General features: G+C 40.2%; 1 protein-coding gene and 1 long non-coding RNA gene across 4 annotated transcripts in view; one reads left to right on the plus strand and one right to left on the minus strand.

The window, feature by feature from the left end:
• Positions 1-365, minus strand: part of LOC114233396 (uncharacterized) — a 58500-nt gene extending 58135 nt beyond the window's left edge. The window contains exon 1 of the long non-coding RNA XR_003619544.2: positions 273-365. This is a non-coding gene — a long non-coding RNA (uncharacterized LOC114233396). The remainder of the gene's footprint in view (positions 1-272) is intronic.
• The window catches only part of LSAMP (limbic system associated membrane protein), a 631931-nt gene that overhangs the window by 351485 nt on the left and 263973 nt on the right, over positions 1-16473 (plus strand). The gene's annotated exons all lie outside the window — the stretch shown is intronic.

Consider the following 16473-nt stretch of genomic DNA (forward strand, 5'->3'; position numbering starts at 1 on the left):
TATAAATGATTTAAAAAAAAATTCTCCCCTCATGGTACTTATATTTCAGAAAAGGAGATGGTCAATAGTATGCAAAGCATGAAAAAGGACAGTATGCCTGATGGTGAGAAGGCTGCAGAGAAAAATAATGCAAGACGATAAGGGATGTAGGAGGTGTGTGTTGGGAGGGTATTTGCGATTTTCAGTAGGGTGACCTCTCAGTGATATTTGAGCTGCTAAGGTGATATTTGAGCAAAGATCTGAAGGAAATGAAGGAATAATGAAGTACTTACCACCACCGCACAGTTCTGCCGGTCACCACTTAGATTGGGTTGCATCACACAAGTACCACGTCCACACATGGAGGAAAATTTAAGACCTGGCCATCAAAGGCTGTTCCCTCAACGACCTGAGAAAAAGGAACTTAAGTGATTTATTATAGTTCACTATCGTTTTCATTTTAAATCATATTCTTTTAAGTGAATTATGCACAGTTCCCTTTCCTATGTGACATGCTAGGAAGAGCATGGGCTTTGGAGCAAAGAGACCTGTCTTCAAGCCCTGACTCTGCTCATTGCCACCTATGTACTTAATGCAGCAGAGCTTCTATGTATTCATTTGCAAAGTAGAAATATTAATATTAAGACATTTTGGCAGAGCATAAGTGTTAAGTGAAATATGATAAAGTATGTTAAGTGTCTAGGGCCTCTCCTTGTCCCTGACTCTGTTCTCTGCAGTTCTACTTCCTTACAACTTGAGACTGAGTGGCCTCATGTCTTCTATATACAGTAGTTCCCCATTATTGGTGGGGAATGAGTTCCACGATCTCCAGTAAATGCCTTAAACCTCAAATTGTACCCAACCCTGTATACGCTATTTTTGTTTAATATACATACATATACTTTATGGTATCCCTTTGGCATATCCAAATGGCCAGCATTACTACTCTTGCACTTTGGGGTAATTGTTAAGTAAAATAAGGGTTACTCGAACACAAGCACTGTGATATTGCAACATTCGAGCTAATAACCAAGATGACTACTAAGTCTAACTCGACTAACAAGCAGGTGACATATACAGTGGATACACTGGACAGAGAGATGATTCACACCTGGGTGGGAGGGAATGGGATGGCGCAAGATTTTATCATGCTATCCAGAATGTCACACAATTTAAAACTAATGAGTTTGGAAATTTCTATTTAATATTTTCAAATTGCAGTTGACTGTGAGTTACTGAAACTGCAGAAAGAAAAACCATGGATAGGAGAGGAGGGGAAGGGGGCAACTGTATTTCTGTCTACTCGAAAGTAAACTATTATATGGTTGAGATTTATTATTTTTTATTTTTTCATATAGTCTAGTGCTTTGGATATTGAAGACATTAATTTTTGTGAAATGAATAAGTTTAAAAGAAATCTCTACTCTTTAGAGATCACATATCTCAGATTTTGAAACAACCTATTCATTAGTGCCTGAGTTTTCTTAGCTATTAAAACTTCACTGAGTATTTGCATTATTCTCTTTAAAGAAGATTTGATGTATTTGTGTTTTTCTAACTTTGTACTTCTATTTGAGAGGAAGAAAACGAAGAATTCAGAATCCACATTTATTTTGCTACCTTCAAATTCTGCTAGTAAAGAAGTATATTGCTAGAAGGCTTTGGCAAGAGAGAAGTGCAGATGGGAAAGAAGGGGAAGTGATGAAAGCAGAGGGGAGGGCCCAGCAGCTGGTGTGGCTCAGTGGTTGAGTGTCTACCTATGAACCAGGAAGTCATAGTTTGATTACAGTCAGGGCACAAGCTGGGTTGTAGGTTCAATCCCCAGTAGGGGCCTACAGGAGGAAGACAATCAATCAATGATTCTCTCTCATCATTGATGTTTCTATCTCTCTCCCTCTCCCTGCCTCTCTGAAATTAATAAAAGAAAGAAAGAAAGGAAGAAAGAAAGGAAGGAAGAAAGCTGAGTGGAGGGAAGGATAAAAGAGAAGGAAAGAGAAGAGAGACAGAGAACAACCTAAAAAAGCCTTTGTATTTTCCAAGTCCCCCATAGCAAGTAATTATTGGCAGCATTTTCTTCCTGGAGGCATTGCTATGTAACATAAATCACAGAATCCCTGTGCTCAGCCAGGAATGGGGCACTGAGGGAGAACACCAAGTAGTTGTCACAACACAGCCATTTCTCCAGCAGGAGGCCTGCATACTCAGTTGGATCAGTGAGGGCTCCTTACTACCCTCCCTGGTGATTCATACAAGCACCCACATGCCAGAACAAGGGGCACTCATCAGAGAGGGTTCCTGTGATTTTTCATCCTCTAAAACTGAGATGCAGCCAAATCCATCAGTGGAAATCCAGTCACCTAATTAAGAAACCTCATTTACATCTGTCTGTTTGACCACTTGTGTGCACATAACCTCTAGGTTATCACAGCTGAGATTTGAATGAAAACTCCCTTGTTAGAAGACACCAGTGTGGCCTATTGATTCCTCTGGTGGAACTGTGCTGTGCCTTTCCCCAGGTGAACTATGAGGTTTGATGTAGGAAATACTGGAGAAAGAAACAAGAAAGGAGAACAAAAGTGATAATTATTTCATCACCAAAATTCTCAGGAGCTAGATGTCTTCTCCCACAATACTTCTACATCGGTAAACAAAATACTAAGGGGGATCTAAAGTAAACAGAGTTAAAGGAACACATCTTTTCCTAGTTGGGTTTTGCTGTTGTTGTTTTGGTATGTTGTTGTTTTTTCAGCCCTTCAAAAATGAGTTACTGGAAAGGGTTGGGTAAGGCAAAAGGCTAGTACTTATTCAGAGACTATATTCTACAGGACATTAAACATTCTTTAATAAAAATAATGTACCACCTTATTTCACCAAAGAAGTAAAATAAGTTTTTAGGATGAAACCTAAATCATTTGAAACTTCAACTATCCAGGTGCTAAATGAGATATGTTCTTGTTCAGACAGAAAATTTAATCTCTGCACACACCATTTGGAGCTTTGCAACTGTAGTTATATTTAAGCTCATATCTGTACTTAACTAGATGGGGAACATGTCATAGCCATTCATATAATACAGGCATCTGTCATTCTGTCCAGGACAGAGTAGACATAGTGCCAGTATTTGTTGGTAATGATAGAAATAAAACAGATAAACAAAAGGCCTTTTACTAGTTTATGAACACCATTCATCGTGTTTAGTTCCTTTCCTCATGGCTAAGAGGCTGAAGACTTGTATGTGTCTTAGAAACATGTAAATCATTAATCTTTAGGTTCATAGTGATATAAATTGAGTTTGTCCTTTCTCTATTCCTTAAATGTTCTGAATCTGAATATCTAAAATACTAATTTAAATTCTCAGACTAAATTATCTTTTTTAGCTTTTAAATACCATACTTCACAAATTAAAGGTTGTGGGTTTTCAAATATGACCCACAGGATTGGATTAAGTAAAAGCAATTACAGAAGATGGTTACTTACTGTGGGTATGGTACTGTATTTCTGATAGAAAAATTAATTTGGAGATTAACTTCAAACAGTGTGTAAAAGCAGTAAGGATTTAGGGATCATCAAGCCCAATGGTTTTTAACTTTTTTTTGGCCGGATTTTAACCACAGAAAGCAGTTGAAAGCAGATATTCAAGCTTAGTAGATAAAATAGAGATAATATTTAGAGCTCCTCTGGTTAACAGATCAGGGTGGAAGAGCATGGGAACCCTACTTTGTTGCCCTTTCCCACATTCCACCTTCAGTGTGATCCATAAAACATCCCGGGATCACCAGGGTCTAGTATGAAAGCCACTGCTCCAGCCCCCTTATTATACAAAGAAGGAAACGAATCAAAGAGCTAGCTTATGGCAGAATTGAAACTAGAACCTAGACCTGCCTAATTCACTTCCAAAATGGAGCTGCCTTTATTCCTTTTTTTATTTCAAAAGTAAAACCTATTCACTATAGATAATTTAGCTAAGTTTATCCCTTATAATTCCCAATAGTATGTTTTTCCCACTATACCATGCCACCCCATTATAGCCCCCCTAGAAAAAATGTCATTCATTTTCAAATGCCTGTTAACATGTGACATAGAAGACATAGGTTTATTATAGATGTACAGTATGCCCTTTTCCCAAAAACATATTTATTTTGCCAAATCAATTCTGTTTTCTTTAATTCAGCTCATGTCTGTGTATATATATTTGTATATGTATATAGGTATATGTTTATATGTGTGTGTACATGTTCAAAACACAGCCATAGTCTTTTAATTTTTGAGAGTGAATAAATCAATGGCAAAATCTCATATTATAATAAGTTAAGTGGAAAGGAGAAAGTATGGATCATGTAACTGGAAAACATAGGGGTGGTTTAATTTCAGGCATGGTTGGATTCAGAAGTTAAAATGATGTCATTTATCTCTGTACCTCTTGGCTATGATTTCTTCTACCTTAACCCTATTTTCAGTTAGGGGTTTTTACTTACAATGGGAAAGGTGACCCTGAAGGAAAATAAATCAATCTCTCTGAATCTCTCTCTCTTTCTGTCTTTATCTCTAGTTCCTTCTCTCTCTCTTTTTCTCTCTCTCCCAATCCTTCCTTCTCTTTCTCCAGCCATTTCAGCCTATGAAAAGAAAGACTATGATTGGCACTATTTCAGTCACATGCCTAGTCATTAACCAACCACTCTTTCTAAAGGAGAATAGTCCTCTGATTGGCTAGCTTGAGTTAGATGACCAGTGCTTGTATCAGTGGAGAGAACTAGTGCTGTAGTAGTTTCATGACAGCCCCACCAGGTGACTATAAATTCTTTAAAGGAAAGATGTTAGGCAAGTAAAAAATAAAAGACAATTCTACTTGAAAATAAATCACATTTGCATTTATAGCTAAAAATTCCAAAATATGCTTTTGCATGCTGAAGTTGTTTCTCCTATTATCTAGTAACTGGTTAACTGATTTGACTTTTTCTTACCTGTTTCATGTTTGCTTTATTGGTAAAAAGTGCCAATAAGCAAAGCCATGTCCAAAGTGAGGTTTGCTAGTGGTTATGCAGCATTCACAATAAAATAGTTAACCTGTCAATGCATCTTGACATTCAGTGGGAAATCTGTGCAGAAGAGGTCTCAGCAAGAGTTGCAGCTAGGGTCAGGCTTTGGTATGAATGATATGTGCTAACTTTATAAAGGTTGCATCTAGAATTCTGTGTGGCTCAATTTAATTATGCATTCCTTTACATTGCACATCAGGCTATCTCTCTAGCATTCACTTTATAAATGTTGTATTTGGCATATTGCTCAGTACATAGTAGGTACACACTAAATATTTGTTTAGTGAATCCACAAATAAGTGACTACAAGTTTCTCAGGGGATGGTGAATCTAGATCCCTAATGCGTTGGTGAGGATTTGTTTCTCAGTTACCTTTTCTCCCACAACAGAAAAGAAAGGTCTGTTGTAAGCATGTGTGTTCTCTGGAAGATGAAGAGACATTAACAGAGCAAAGAAAATATAGAAAGTAGAGCCAAGGAGAACTAGAATCACTTTTGTAGAGTTGCCTCTTTGAACTTGAAGATAACTTTGTAATTAAAAAATAATTTTATGCCCAGAAAGTTAATTAAAATAGTCTTCCTCTAAGACTGTTTGTGTCTGAGTAATATTATTATACTAGAGGCCCAGTGCACAAAATTCATGCATGGGCAGGGATCTCCTCAGCCCAGCCTGCACCCTCTCTAATTCAGGACCCCTCAGGGGATGTACAACTGTTGGTTTAGGCCCAATCCCTGGGATTGGGCCTAAACTGGCAGTCGGACATCCCTCTCACAATCTGGGATCGCTGGCTCCTAACTGCTCACCTGCCTGCCTGCCTGATTGCCCCTAACTGCCCCCCCTGCCAGCCTGATAACCCCTAATCACCTCTGCCTGCCGACCTGATCACCCCTAACTGCCCCCCCTGCCGCCTGGTCGCCCCCAACTGCTCCCCCTGCTGGCCTATTGGCCCCACACAGCCTGCTATTCAGTCATTTGGTCATCCCTCACTAACCACCCTGCTGACCTTGTTGCCTAGGCAGCCTGCTGGTCATTACTGTTACTACGACGGTGTCCTGGACAATTTGCATATTCCTCTATTATTAGTATAGATAGTATATTATACTCTCTACCTTCTATTAATAAGTAGGGTTATTATATATCTGGGTTATATATATATTAAAATTGTACTTATTATTAGTTATGTCAGTTTATTTGTTGGAATCATATTTTTAGTTATGGGTTATATTTCTACATGAACTGGTTAGCTCTGTACCATACTGTTGTTCTATAAAAATTCCATTCTCTAGTTTAAACTCTTTCTTACGAAAGAATGCATGCCAGAAATGAAAATAAATAAAATCAGTATTCAAATGAGGATTGAAAGGTTAGTATATTTCTTTATAATTATGGAATTAGAAATATTATTTTATATAAGGCAAGTCTGCATGCTTAATGCAGTTGCTGCCTCAATAGCTCTTTTGAATTAAATAAAAAGAGCTGTGGGAGGGGATAGGTTCTTTTCCATCTTTTGTTTACTTCTTTGAAAATAGTGATGATATAAGAACAGGCATAATTCCAGAACCTAAATGGAATTTGCAACCTTAGCTCAAAAAAAAAAAAAATCCTCTCTTGACATGTAGACTAAGCAGATTTGCTGTATAAGTGATTTTAAAAGGAAGCATATGGAATTCACTGACACTTTTCTCCAATAACTCTCTACTCCCTTCACACACATTCAAAGAATGGCAAGTATGACTGATCCTGGAATAGGTCCCAGGGTGAGCCAGTGCTGAGAAACATGGTCTGCAGTGAGCTCCAGAGAGCACCATTCCTTTGCATCAGGTTACCTGTGAAGACACTGCCAAATATAGTCATTTTCATACTTTTGTGTGTGAGGCAGATCAGTATTTATGAAAGGTTGGTGGGAGGGAAGACCTTATCCCTCAATATTTACTTCTAGAGAATGCTTGTCATCATCATTCTAAATAGACTCCTCAAATCATCATGCTTATCTCTGACCATTCAACTACCAAACAAGGTAAGTGAACACAATTTCTAAACCTCTCTTACGGCCCTAATCACAAGTCACTGTACTTATTTCCAGGTTATGCTTGTCCATTATTATCTTTAGGCACGTGTTATCATCTCTGTATCCCCAGTATAGTATTGTGCATGACAATTAGCAGATGCTCAATGAGTGATAGTAACCTACATTAGTTTTGAACTTTATTGAAAAGGAATTTCAGGTATATTATCTCTTTTCACTTTACAACATCTCCATAGTATATCTAGAGCCAATATTTTTTTAATACTTGAGTAACACAAGAAACTTTACTAGTAATATTTGAGTAACATAGGAAACTTTAATACTTGAGTAACAGGACACTTTAAGCATGATAATGTTCATTAGGTTTGTCCTGATCTTATAGCAAATCAGGGACAATTATGGTGCTTCCCTGAATCCCAGACAAGGAATCTTTGTGCTAAATTCTTACATCATCTATACTCATATTCCAGAATATATTTTCATATACCTGGAGCATGGGAACTTTAATAGAGAATTGGGAAAAAATCCTAAACTTTTGCAGCCTCAAGCTCTGGAAAGGAGTACCCCAAACACAGGACACTTTTGTTCTGTGATCTTGCAACAGGGTAGGGTCACATGGCAGTCAATGTGAATATAAATATCAGACTCTTTGTTGCTGAATTTTCAGGCAGAGACAGAAGATTGATCTCAGTTTTCTAAATGTTCAATTCACTATTTCTACGGAAATTAATTTTCTCTTTTTTCTTGACACTAAGTGAATGTAATCTTTTGTATTCTTGTTAAATCTTTATCCAGTGTCACTCAGAAGTATTAACTCAAAGGAGTTTAAATAAGTAGGTGGGGTGGCAGAGTTCTAATTGAAGCGCTTTCCTCCTGGGCTATTTTGATGCACCTATGAGAAACTGGCTAAAATCTAGGACATGTCTTTAGAAGCCAATGCTTGGAGCATCACGCTCCACCCTCTCCTTTTATGCTTTGTACTCAGAGCTAAGTGTTTCTGTGAAGGCAGAAAAATGCCTCCTCTCCAAAGATGCTCACATCCTAATCCTGGAACCTGTGATATGTTATCTTAGGTAGCAAAAAGGACTTTGTGATGACATTAAGGATTTTGACATTAGATTACCCAGATCAGCCCAAAGTAATCACAAGAGTCCTATATGGGTCAGAGGAGGAGACCTGATGTTGAAAGCAGAGTATGAGTCAGAGAGAGATTTGACTATGCTAAGATGCCGGCATTGAAGATGGAGTGGGGGGGCAGGGGCCCAGACTTGGGAAGCCTCTAGAATTGAGAAAAGGCAAGGAACAGATTCTACCCCTGAGCCTCCAGGAGGACCACAACCTTGCCACTGCCTTGTATTTAGCCCTAAAGACCCATTTTGGACTTCTAACCTTTAAAACTATAATACAGTATACTTATGCTGCTTAAAGCTGCCAATTCTGTGGTAATTTGTTATAACAGCGATAAAAAACTAGGACAGTGTTCAAAAATGAAGCATGAAGTGTAAAGGACTGAAAGAAGAGCAAATTTACCAATTGCCTCTAATCTAAAACCCTCCAATCCACCTCCTTATTTCAGCTGCCTTTCAAAAACACAATAGGCAAGGGTTGGCGGTGGGATGGGGGGGTGGGTAAGAGATCAACCAAAGGACTTGTATGCATGCATATAAGCATAACCAATGGACACAGACACTCAGGGGGTGAGGGCATGTGCCGGGGGTGGGGGAGGCCGGGGGGAGGTCAATGGGGGAAAAAGGAGACATACATATGTACTACTATTTGTAATACTTTAAACAATAAAAAAGAGAGAAAAGAAACAAAAAGCATTAATCAAACAAACAAAAAAACTAAAAAACAAACAAAAAAAACACTAGAGCCTACTATTCTTCTATGCAAAACACTGGAATGACCTACTGAATAAAGTACCACACTCTAGCCTGGCATTCATGTTTCCCATGAATTTCTAATAATCTTGCATTCCAACCATGTCTCTGGTTATATTTACTTACATTCCCACTTTCAGTCATATAAGAAAACCTCTTAATCCCTGAAAACATAAACTTCACCACCTTTGAACCTTTTCACACAAAGTGTTCCCCAACCTAGAATTTCCTCTTCATCCCTTCAGTATCATTTTTCTATTCATCTTGAATGCTGTGTCCTCAAAGAGACTATTCCAGCATCTGTAAATGATCTCCCCTTCCTCAAAATGCTTTTAGTTTGGTTTTATTTCACAGTGTCATCCATTTCATTGTGCTATGTTTGTCTGTATGCCTGTCTCCTCTGAATTGTAAAAACACTGAGGATAGAGGGGGGGAAAATCATGAGTAAATTGCCTATTTTTCCCCAAAAATGCCTTGAGCTAGGAGCTCATAACTATGACCCAATTGAATTGAACATCTGGCCTTTCCAGTCAGGGCTACAGAGCTAGGACTGGGATAGATAGTTCTCACAGATAATATAGATATTGGCACTTGAACTTGTGAATTAGGAATGTTTACTTCTGGCCACAGCGCAGCAGATAATGGGCATTGCCACAAGCTCCAGGGTGAATGTCCCCCTTTTCTCTCTACTAACTCAGAGTCAGGCCAACTTGTGAATAGAGATACTTTCCCCTGACCTTATTTCCAGACTTTTCACTCTGTGTTCCACTCTGCTTCCTGTAATGACACCAAGTTTTGCTTCAGAACTGGTTGATTCCCCAGGTTAGAGAGACCAAAGAGCAAGGACAATCCAATCCCATCCAGCTAAGCAATGAGATGTGAAATAGGTTCAGGAAGCACATGAGCACCTTGAATGACATCACACAGACTTGTTTGTCACCAGGATGCATGAGTGTGGGCCCTCTCTGAAAGCAGTGTCCTGGATAATGGAGCCCAAGTGCCTGGGAACTACTAGCTAGCAAGCAGGTGCATAATTCCTTTTTTATGGGAGGTTAAACATTACAGCTCTTCTGCAGAATGTCTTGTCTTGTTGCCCTGTCATCCTTTAACATTGGACTTTTTTGGCCTCACTGGCATAGTGTCCACCTGCCAGGAACCTACAGGCATAAAGGCAACCAGGACTTTTCTGTGTAAGATCTTGGGAGGAAGCAATCCTTATAATAAATTTATACAGAAAATTTAAATGCCATATGATTCTTCACATAATTTATTGTGAAAGCTACAACTCAAGTTGTTCTGTGGAACAAGAGGGAAATAAAACAAAAGTCACATATAGTGTTATAATATTTCTCTATTTTCCTCTAAGTTTTTAATTAGGATGTGTTCTCTCTCTCTCTCTCTCTCTCTTCTCTCTCTCTCTCTCTCTCTCTCTCTCTCTCTCCTCTCCTCTCCTCTCCTCTCCTCTCCTCTCCTCTCCTCTCTCTCTCTCCTTTCCTCTCCCTTCCTCCCTTCCCTCCTCTTCTTTATCTTCTTGCTTTTGCATCCTTCTTCCTCTCCTTTCTCTTCATTGCTGGCTTTATGCACAGAGGATTATGTCCACTATCATAACCTATGAATGAAGGAATTCTGTGAAGCATTCATTGTCAACCCAGTCCACTGTCCTAAAGTACTTGGCTCACTAACCAATCTGGAGTGTCAATTCTTGAGTTCTTGAGTTCATGGCCTTTCTTCTTATTACTCCCCTTTCTTCTCTTAAACCCCCATTTCCTCTATTTTCTTTATTTCACTTCACAGCTTAGCACTTCTCATGGGTTTTTTTTGTGCTTTGTGTAAATGGGTGCAAGGCAGTTCTGAAGCAGTTAGTGGTAGGATGACAGCTGTTTCACTTGTTCTCCCCAGGGGAGCAGTTTGACTCCATTGGGAGAGGAAAATTGAATCCCCCCCTTCCCAGCCTCCTGCACCATTTCAGAGACTTGCTTCTGCTGGTAGCTCTGTCATGGGTGGGGCCTCCATCACATTCTGCGTGGGCACCCAGACTAGAAGTGACATCCCCATGACTCTGCTGGCAGTCAGATCTGGTCACGAAGTCCTTGCTCATCACTCTGTGAAGAGGTTGAGATTCTTTGCTGACGGCCAGTGGGAAGGAAAGCAAGGATAGTGGCTTTGGGGAGAGATTGTCCTTTGAATTTCCATTTCCTCCTCCAAGTAAAGATTGTTGGAGTCGGAAGGTGATCCTCATTTGGGGAAAGAAAAAAAAAAAGATTCTCAAGCAAAATTTAATCATTGGAAGGAGAGAATACTACTGCCTGTCCCAGCAAGTTCTGCGTTTTCAAAGGGAGATTTGTGCTGCAAGAAGCAGCTTTTGGAAGTCATCTCAGGAGAACATCCTCTTTTTTTGCCTCACTAATCATCCCTTTTGTGCTGTCTGTGTCCAGTGACGAGTCACATGGAACCTCCAGGAAAGCTATTTTAAACCCTCATTTTTTTGTGCCAAATGTATAGGAGGCTAAAACCTGACAGGGGAGGTCACCATCATTCACCTTGTTGCCTCTGGGCCGGCCTTAATGATTCACAACCTTTAGCTGTGCCAGGTGCCCGAAGCCCTTTCACTTTTTGTTGTTATTGTTGCTGCTGTAGATTCCAGACCTCTGGAGGGGAAAATTAGGCTCCCAGATATCTCCCTTACTGCCACTGCAACCAGGTTTCTACTGGAGGCAGTTATGGAAGAAGATTCCATTGTACAACCATTGCAAATAGTTTGTGCTACTTGATTACTTAACTGGTCCCTGGAACTTCCAGAGGTCTTGCCTGGAGACATGTAATTCTGGACTCCAGTGTGCCTGCACTGTGGCCTTCTAAGGCACAATTTACCTTTCACAAGATGTCACTGATTACATTGCTGATACAAATGAATTTTATGGCTGGTGGAAAAAAAGTAAGCATTTCCTAGCAACTCATATTTTGGGTCTTTTCAACAAGAAATCATTTAGGAATAACTGGGACATATTCCCTTGGCCTAGGGGGAGAGCAAAGCTGACTCCAAAGCTTTTATTTTGTTATTGAGACCTTGGCCGGGAAGCATGCTTTAGTGGGTGAATGTGAGTCACATTATAATGGCCAGTATCTGGCATGGGAAATTCATCTAGTTTCCTGGTGCCTTTTTTTTTTTTTTTTTTACTAAACTGCCCATTTCAACCCTGTAACTTAGTAGAAGCCCCCCTTGCCCCCAGGACCATATTCAGGCTTCAGAATAAAGGTAAATCTGAGTAATAAGGCTTTATCAGTCAGGGTCCCTGCGGGAAACAGGTGGCACACTCAAATTGGATAATTTCAAAGGAGTTTAATAGGGAATATATTTTTAATGGTTGGGCAAGAGGCAGGGGTAAGAAAATCACAAGGGATAGTGTAGTGGTCTGGGTCTGAAGAGAATGGGGTAATGAGAGGGAGCAGTTACTAGAAGCCAGAAAATGAGAGCCTCTAACAAGAGCAGGGAGGCAGAATGGGAGTCTGCAGTGTCCCAGCCAAGCAATAAACGCCTATTCCCCATTCTACCCATCCTTCAAATCTCAGCCATGTTCCTCACTGGCCCATCCCTATTGGAAGCCAGAGGCAAGGTTGCCATTGACATAATTCATGTGCTCAGCCTTCCAGGACACAGAGCAGGGGAAAGCTGGTATAGAAGGCAATGTGTAAATTAAACATTTCTAATTCCTGAGCTACATGGACCCCTTTCTTTTCTTTAAAGAGACACAGTCTTGCCAGGGCAGCATGGCTCAGTGGTTGAGCATCAAACTAGGAGGTCATCGTTCGATTCCCAGTCAGGGCACATGCCCCAGTTGCGGGCTTGATCCCCAGTGAGGGGCGTGTAGAAGGTAGCCCATCAATGGTTCTCTCTCATCATTGATGTTTCTATCTCTCTCTCCCTCTCCCTTTCTCTCTGAAATCAATAAAAAATATTTTTAAAAAATAAAATAAAGAGACCCCTGTGTATCAGTTAACTCTACCTTGCTATCTGTTTGGACTCTGCATTAGATATTGGTTAAAATATACATGCAATATAATTTAAAGTGAAAACACTGGCATTTTTATCTAGTTTCTGAAGGCCCATTATTGGTATTAAAAATATGTTTATGCATCTAGAATTATCCTTCTTCAAAAAAAAATGATTAATTGATCCAAGAAGATACAATTTAGTTAATGTAAGAGGCAGCTAGAGGCCCCTTATATGCAATCAACAAAAGGGGGGGGATGGAGGCTTTATGAGTAGTCAGTGAAGGTGGTTATGTAAGTAATCACCTTTTTATGACCTCTACTGCAACTACTCCACAGCCACAGAACTAAAGACAGAGTTTAAAGGTATATACCTTTTACTTGGGAGAGGTTAGAAGAGAGAGGTGGCAGATGCCACCAACACTTTGCTATAAATTACTGGAATGTTTCAAATACTTTCTTTTCTGGTTAATGGTTGGGGGGAGAATGGAACACGGAAGGATGTAGAGAAGATGAACTGCCTACTCCCTGGTTTTGCTACAGGCTGGCCCTGAATTGAGCTTCACTGTCCATAAATTCTACTAACAGCCACTTATGTAGCCAAAAACTGCTCCCAAATTACTAACACTGATGCCTTCTGATTCTGTTTGGCAGAAAGCAGAGATAGCCAAGCCTGATCAATCCCATTAAAGCTAGGACAGATGGACAGCCCTGGCTTTAAGCTCCAGCTGGGCATTGCGGTCCTCTATAATGCAGACACTGTATTTATCGTCTCTTAATCACTGTCTGAGACTGAACCAAGAGAAGGTTCTGTGCTCAATGGAATTTCTATAGTATCAGCTCCCATATGACTTACAGCAGTGAACTGCACCCATCCATTCCTGCACTGCCTTTTACCTCTTTTTTTCAGCTGTGTCCAGCCCTCTTTATTTTGAACTCCTGTTTCTTCCTCACATTATACTTTATTTTGTCTCACATCATAATGGAGAAAAGAAACAGAAAGTCATTGCATAGTAAGAGGAGTCCTGGCCTTGAAACCAGAACATCTGTTTGATTTGGGGACCGCAGCTGTGGATCTGTGACTTGGATGAGTGATATCATTTCATTAAACCTCATTTCCTCACCTTTTAAATGAGGATGATGATCCCTTGTCTAAAGTAACATGAAATGACTTGACATAGTGCCCAATTTATAATAAGTGCTAAATAAATACTTTCATTTTATTCTCCCCTCTCCTATCATTCAAATAGTGTGGAAGCAAAAGAAGCTCACAGGAAAGACTATATATGTAAAAGGCTAATATGCTAAGTGTCCCTCTGACTGCCCAACCAGTTGCTATGATGCGCACTGACCACCAGGGGGCAGACACTCAACACAGGAGCTGCTGTGACATGCACTGGCTATTTACAAAGAAACGGCACCGCAGACCTGTCACCAACAAAGCAACACTTGGCTTCCCTCAAGTGGGACACAGAACCCACCACCACCCCAGAGTGACAGCCACCAAATCGCAGCTGACACTGCCTGAGACCCCATGGTGCAAAATGTGGCCCATAGCCCAGCCCAGCCTGGAAACGGTGGCTGTGGACATTGGGTAATGATGTCATGTAGCAATGCCTGGATTCCTCTCCCTAACGACTAGCCTCCTTGGAGTTTCTTCAGCCCAGGATCATGACTTCTTTTACTGGTATAGCCAGGTGCAAACATTTTACACTTTAACCAAATGTCTGTGAAGCATTTTCCTGGGCCTCATCTCATTTGATCCTCACAGAAGTCCTGGAGTAGGTAGATAGGCGATTCAGTGGAATCCTATTATCTTATCATTAGCCAGAAAATGGAGATTTAGATAGTTTAGAAACTTGACCCAACTGAAAAGAAGTAAGAAATGGTGGAACTTGAAAATGATTTCAGGTTTTCTCACTGTACAAAGTAGAGTCAAACACTGCTGCAGTTAAATATTTTACCCTTTGTTCTCCCTGTGTGATCTACAATAATAATCTGCTTCGTGTTGATATTTACTGCTGTGTTGCTGACAAAATTACCTGAAAGAGAAGTTGGGATGCTTCACTGGAATGGACAAAGTTTAGCTAAATCAGAAAGCAGATATAATTAAGCAAGTTTATCTATACTAATAAAAGGGTAATATGCTAATTAGGGCAGACATCTTCCAGACGTCCTTCCAGACATTCTTCCAGACAAAGCCACTGGGGCTGCAAAGGCTGAGGGCCAGTAGCCATGGCAGCTGTGAGGGCCGAGGGCCGGTCCAGCGCTGCGGTCCCTTTTGCAGGGGCCATGGGAGAAGGCAGAAGGGAGAAGGTGGCAGTTAGGGGTATCAGGCCAGGAGGGGAGAGCAGTTAGGGGGATCAGGCCGGCAGGGGAGCAGTTGAGGGCATCAGGCAGGCAGGCAGGTGAGTAGTTAGGAGCCAGTGGTTCCAGATTGCAAAAGGGATCCCAGATTGGAGAGAGTGAAGGCCAGGCTGAGGGACCCCCCACTCCCCCATGTATGAATTTCATGTACCGGACATCTAGTCTCCCTCTCTCTCTCTCTCTCTCTCTCTCTCTCTCTCTCTCTCTCTCAATATATATATATATATATATATATATATATATATATATATATATATATAAAGCTCTTGCTGGTGCCAAACACACACGTATGTTTCCATCTGTCATTGTCGATCGTGAATTTGGTTGACACTTCTATTACAGAGAAAGAGTGAATAGCGATATTAAAATATTTCTTCTAATTAATTTCCTTTCAATGTGCATGAATTTGTGCACTGGGCCTCTAGTTGTATTTATATTTGTTTGATCTATTTGATCTACTCACAACATAGGTCACGTGACTATGTTTATTGATTAATTCCTCTGATGGACAGTCCATTGTTGATTCATAATATTCAGAGATATGCTTTTATGAGCACTTTATTTATTACCTTTTGTTACTCCACTTTAATGTATTATGTTTCAAGGTCTCATATATACTTCACCATAACTGAGCCCTCAGAACTGTTACTGAACAAAATACTCCTTCCTTGGTAGACTGGTGACAATCTAGGACATTATGTTTGGTGTCTTCTTCTTTCCCGTCTTATGTAAGTGTGTGCACATGACAATATTTTTCAAGATAGATACACTTGTCAGTTTTACTAAGTAAAAGATACCTGGCCATTCAGAAGTCCCATCATCAATACTCTTCTCTAACAATGAATCATGGCACCATCTGTTACTGAGATAATTATATTCAGTGGTGAAGTTGATTCATAAATTCATCCCTTTGACAGGTATGTATTAAGGGCCTACCATATGCCAAGCACTGTGCCAGATTTTGGAAATTCAAAGGTGACTCAAATATGCCCTCCCAACAAGGGTTAAATACATGTGAATTCCAAGTAGGGCAGTTGAGGAGAAAGAAGACTAGAAATGCAAACATAAACTGTAATGGGTGATAAAATGTATGGAAACATGAGCAAAGTCCAGTTGGCACACAGAGAGGAAAGACTCTTTTCCTAAAATCTGAGAGAGGTTTCACTGTGGAGGAGATGTGGGGCAGAGCTTTGAA

This window comes from Eptesicus fuscus, chromosome 3 (genome assembly GCF_027574615.1).
Source record: "Eptesicus fuscus isolate TK198812 chromosome 3, DD_ASM_mEF_20220401, whole genome shotgun sequence".
Classification (NCBI taxonomy): domain Eukaryota; kingdom Metazoa; phylum Chordata; class Mammalia; order Chiroptera; family Vespertilionidae; genus Eptesicus; species Eptesicus fuscus.